The sequence below is a fragment of the Balaenoptera borealis genome (genome assembly GCF_965194805.1).
Source record: "Balaenoptera borealis genome assembly, chromosome: 5".
NCBI lineage: Eukaryota > Metazoa > Chordata > Mammalia > Artiodactyla > Balaenopteridae > Balaenoptera > Balaenoptera borealis.
This window is the reverse complement of record NC_138862.1, coordinates 43,272,792-43,278,509: the sequence shown is the minus strand read 5'-3', so window position 1 is coordinate 43,278,509 and position 5,718 is coordinate 43,272,792.

The following is a 5,718-nucleotide window of genomic DNA, read 5'->3' as shown; positions in this document are numbered from 1 at the left end:
GTGTATTAGGCACTATGCTAAAAGTGACCAAGAAAAACTGTATTCTAAGACAATATAGTGTGTAAACAGTGAGAAAAATGTCCTTAACATTAGTTACTTCCTAAGGGGAGTTAGGAAAGACTTCAAGGAGGAAGGCATGCTTCAGCTAACTCCTGAAAGATGATTACACTTTTACCCAGTAGATGGTATTCTTGGTACATGGCTAGATATGAGCAATCTAGAAAGATAACATTTAAGGACAAAAATTTAAAAGGTGATTGATAATCATTGTTTGATGTGATTGGAATCCAGGCATGTGAAATGGCTGGAACTGGGGGCAGAGAAGTAGAGATGGTGATGGATGGAGCCTATGTGCCCTCCCCTTGAATCTGGATAGATTCCATGACTGCATGACCAATAGAATATAATGCAAGTAATGCTTCACAGACTTCAGGCCTGGTCCTTAAGAGGCTGGCAGCTTGTACCTCCTGTCTCTACTTGCTCCCAGAAGACAGGCACTATGCTGTAAGGAAACTCACAGTCCTGTGGAGAAAAGCCCAGGCTGGGTTCCAGCCAACAGCCGGCACCAAATTCCCAATTCTGTAAGCCACTTGAAAGCCACTTGAAAGTAGACTCTCAGCCCCCATGTAAGCCTCCCAGTGATCCTGAATGGAGCAGACATGAGCTAGCTCTTTGAAGCAATAAACACTTGCAGACTCATGGGGAAAATAAATAACTGTTGTTAAGCCACTAGGTTTGGGGTGATTTTATGCAGCCAGAGATCATTGGGATACAGGGGATTCATGATCAGACTTATAGAAAGGATTCAGATGTGTGTTGGATGGACTGGCTACTTCATTTGATTAGATGAGGAGATGATAGGGCAGAGGGAAAAAAGGATTAAATGTTCCACTAAATCAAATGACAATCATATATTTTTTTTTTACTATCTTTATTGGAGTATAATTGCTTTACAATGGTGTGTTAGTTTCTGCTTTATAACAAAGTGAATCAGTTATACATATACAGACATCCCCATATCTCTTCCCTCTTGTGTCTCCCTCCCACCCTCCCTATCCCACCCCTCTAGGTGGTCACAAAGCACAGAGCTGATCTCCCTGTGCTGTGCGGCTGCTTCCCACTAGCTGTCTGTTTTACATTTAGTAGTGTATATATGCCCATGCCACTCTCTCACGTTGTGACAATCATATTTTTGAGCCCAGAAGATAAAGCATGGATTTTAATGATTCCTGAGAACATCCGCATTTTAGGAAAGCTCCATATTTACCTAAGTGGAGGATGTGCCATGAAATAAGGTTCATACTCTAAAAATGCTTTGCCATCATTGAATATTCCTATCATAATGACAGAAAAAACACAGGAAAGTGACCCTAAACACAGGAGGGTGACCCTAAAATATGAAAATTACTGTTCCTCAAAGAGGCTATTAAAATTTGAAAGTATCTTTAAATCTCAGAATAGACGCTAAAGCTGTTTGAGAGCTTCCTGAAATATCTATCATATATGATTGTTTTAAATTCTGAGTTCCCGAAGAACCCACTATTTTTATTATGATTTATAACCCTTGATTAAAAGACCTGAATAGCCTTTAGAACTATAACACCTTGGTTTGCCCCACTGCTATCTAACCTTTTTTTTGAGAAGACTTGTGAATGGCTTGGTTTTTTGTTGGTTTGTTTTGCGTTTTGTTTATTCAAGGTCCCTTCACATCTATAAATGGTAGTTTGGTAGGAGATTATCATCCTTATAATTCCTATTTTCTCCATAATTATAGTGTTGAAATTGTTACAAATATTCCTGAAATATGTCACCAGAGCAGAACACTTTTCTAAATAGTGTTGCTGGGTATGTTTAGTGATCATTTATTGTCATATACATTTTATATTTTGAGAATGGTGATTTGACATGTAGGTATTGAAATCTACTTTAAATAAGCCTTATTGTTATGTTTCCTATATTCCTCTGATGATGCATTTAAGGGGAATTTTCAAAACCAATGGCAAAGGAAAAATGATCAGTTAAGCCCTAGGCTAAAAAAAAAGAGAGAGAGAGAGAATTGTTTATCACCTCACTAAGAAACTATCTTCCAGGGTTTAGGATGACATAAATCACACCCCACTCTGCCTCTGGGAAGTTTGCTCTGGGCTAAGAACAGAGGATGCTGAGATAGTTATGAAACTGTTGAATTAAGGAATATCTGTACTGGGAAAAGACTGAATAAAAAATTGAATTAGCAGCCACAATTTAAAAATCAAGAGTTTCTATCTAAAAATTCGATGCTCTAGCTTCTCTTGAAAATAGAATACCTGGCAGGTCTGGGCCCACATTCCCACACAGCAACCTCTAGCTACGTGGCAGGATGACTACCCATTTTAGAGGGGGCATGGGAGCTCCAGGTCCCACCTTTCTTTGCTGGGACTCCCTGCCCTAAGGCAGCATTCTCATCTATCATCTCACCTAGAAGGTTTTCTAATCATAAAATTATGAGAAAGTGAAATATTTTTATATCCAGATTTCTAGCAAAAGTAAGAAAATAAAATTTAGTCAAAAAGGACAAATACCTCCAAAATATTTCTTATATCCAGGCCACTCTGCTCATTTATATTTTATATTCCTGACCCTCCATAGGAATTTGAGTTTACTTCCCCTGATTCCCCTGATTTTAGACAGAGTAAATTATTTGAGACAAAAGAAAACTGATGACTCCGTTCCCCAGGCCTGAAGGAACTTGACAATATATCAATTTCCATTTTATTCTCTCTCAGAGAATCTGCTCACTGAGAGAGTCAATCCACCCATCCTTTCATTCACCTTTAAGCCACCTCACAAAATGGTCACTTATGGTTTTATACCTGCTTTACCCTCTCGACAAAGACGTCAGTCTCATCTCTATACTTCTCACGTATTTTAAATACCCCCAGATTCAGATTTCACTGCCTTTAGCAGTCTGCTGTCTTACGGCCCGTTAACTCATTCAGCCATTCCCAAGTATCACCATCAAAGCAAGAGGGAGACAGTGATGTTTCTAACTCACAAGATATACCTGCTTCCAACTGCAGGTTCCAATTCCCTCTAATAGCCTCCTTATTCAAAGGCAGCAATCCAATTAATGCTCTAAAAACAAAAATCTTACTGTCGTTTAATAAAATTGATTTTAAAATGGATTATTCAGGTAAATGCCTGAATTTTTCATTTGTTTTGCCTTGCTTGGTAAAATTACTCTTGTAAACCTTGGATGGAGGTGGGAATATAGAGCTGTGTCTTGTATCAGGAAATGATCAAACCTCACAATTCCAATGTAAATGGTTACAAGTGCCTCTGCTGCTGACTATGGTCTTAGGAAAGTAGAATGCCCTGAGAAGTGTCATCTATAATGAGGCAATGTCAGTAATTTTAAAGAAGTAAACAAACCCTGCTATTAAAATAGATGTAGATGTAGATGTCGATAGATAGAGATATGGATATGAGATATATAGATACAGATCTATAAATATATAGAGATTTCCATAGAAGAACCAACAGAGAGCATTAATAGGCAATCAACAAAAGCCCAAGCAGTGATTAAGCTGTTTTCAGTTTGGGGCTGTACTGTTTGGTAATTAACATCTGTTTCCAGATTGCATAGGTAGAGGCAAGTTAATAGCATTGCTGCCGAGGCCTTATCTGCTTTCTCTTCCCAGTTGCAGTTATTCTGATTTCTAGGCCTAGAGCCAGAAGAGAAACTGGCACCTGTTTCTGAATCTCTATTGAGGCTTAAAATGGAAAATAATAGCCTAATAAAATGAAAGGATTTTCCTCCTGTCCTGGAGCGGCTGGGAAGAATGCAACCATTCATTGGAGTGTTCAAGCTTTTGTGCAGCAGAACAGATTATGGATAAAAGTTCAGGTGCTCTGCAATTAGTGCTGGGCAAGTGCTCTGGCAAGGCACCCAGCGCCCAAAGACACAGTATTGCTATGGTCTGCCAAACTGTGTCCTTAGGAAACCTCATTTTCCATCCCTTCAAAAGTCTGAATTGTAAGTGTTATGCTCCAAGACAAAATGAAAGAATCATCTGCATCCTCACAGTGTACATTTCCAGAGGGGCTCCTCTCTGGGTGTGTCAAGAAGCCAGGTCTAATTCTTCCCAAATCACTGAGGGCAGCAGTGATTCCCACACAAAATGCATGGCATGCACCACTTGTCATTATTTATCAAGGAAAATCTGTTGATCATTCACATCAGAACCATGGAGGGAAGAGGAAGGGGACCCCAGACCAAACCACAAAATCAAAATCTTCCAGGTTGAAATTCAGAATCCATATTTTTTAGCAAGTTTTATGATTCTTATTCACATTAAAATTGGAGACCTACTGATCCTAGGTTAGTTTTTTTTCCTTTCATAAGAATGTATTGAGCACTTACCCTTTAGACTCATAGATATTGTTTATCTAATAGTAAAGATCACAGATAATTTATACTTTCATCAAACCTATAGCCTTGTAAAACATAAATAAGTAAAAAAGCAAATCTATTATTACAAATCTGGATCATCTCTATGAAGAAAAAAAGGATGTATCACAAAGAGTAAATAGGGGAAGGCAGGAAACCAGTTAAGCAGGTAGATGAGGAGAGCTCTCTGTGAAAAGACCTCTTCTCCCCTAGAAAAAAATAACAATTTTCTGTAATATGTCAAACCCTGGTTCCTTGCTAAGGTCTTGGAAAACTTAAAGTCAGTTCTAAGGAGATTTGGGATAATACAGCTTTGTGTCTATAAATGTCTATGAATATTCTATTATATTTGATCCTCATAGAAAGCCTGTGAGGTCATCAAAGCAAATATTATCATCCTCATTTGCAGAAGAGGAAAATTGTGGCAACACAGTTCAACTTGAAAAAGAAGACTTCACAGATGATGAGGATAATTCAACAGAGACCCAAAGTAGAAGTAAATTTAGGCCATCTCAGAAATGTATTCCATACCGAAGAAATGGTAATCTTAATAGAGTGGAATGCTTTCTGCCTATGGCATTATCACTGACATCCAAAATTCCTTTCCCTTTATCTAGTCATGTGATAACACTTACCGACACTCTAAATTTAGAAACTGCCCTGATTTTGATTTAGTTCTTAACTGGGTATTACGAGGAGGATATTGTAATAGGTGTTACAAATGATTAATACATGGTCCTATCTCTCAGAGAATTTATAATCTAATGGGTGAGAGAAATATACAATAGTTATATATAATATAACCCAAAATTAAATAAGTACTAAGTAAAATATTTGATATAATTAAATCATTCAACAAATATTTAGTAAATATCTACTATATGAGTGAAGCTTTTATGACAGGTGAACCTAGCAAAGCATTTTTAAGCAGGTGATATTTGAACTATGCTTTTAATCAGAAAACAGAGATTGACTGTTGGAAAATTAGGAGAAAGAGATTCCATGCAGAGGGCAGAACACAGATAAAATTACAGAGTGATAAAAGTATATAATATGTAGGAAAAATGTAAATATGGATTTGTTTAGGGTTTGTAAAATGATGTAGCAGAAGAAGAAGAAAATGGAAAGTTTGAAATTAGATCAGAGAAAAATCCTTACTGACTTAAGTGTTTAAGACTTTATTCCAAGGCAAGGGGAAGCCATTGTAAGTTTTAAGAGTGAGAAAATATACCTCAATCCATAATTGAGGAAGAAACTTACCTGAATTGCAAAAGGACATATAAAAAAAT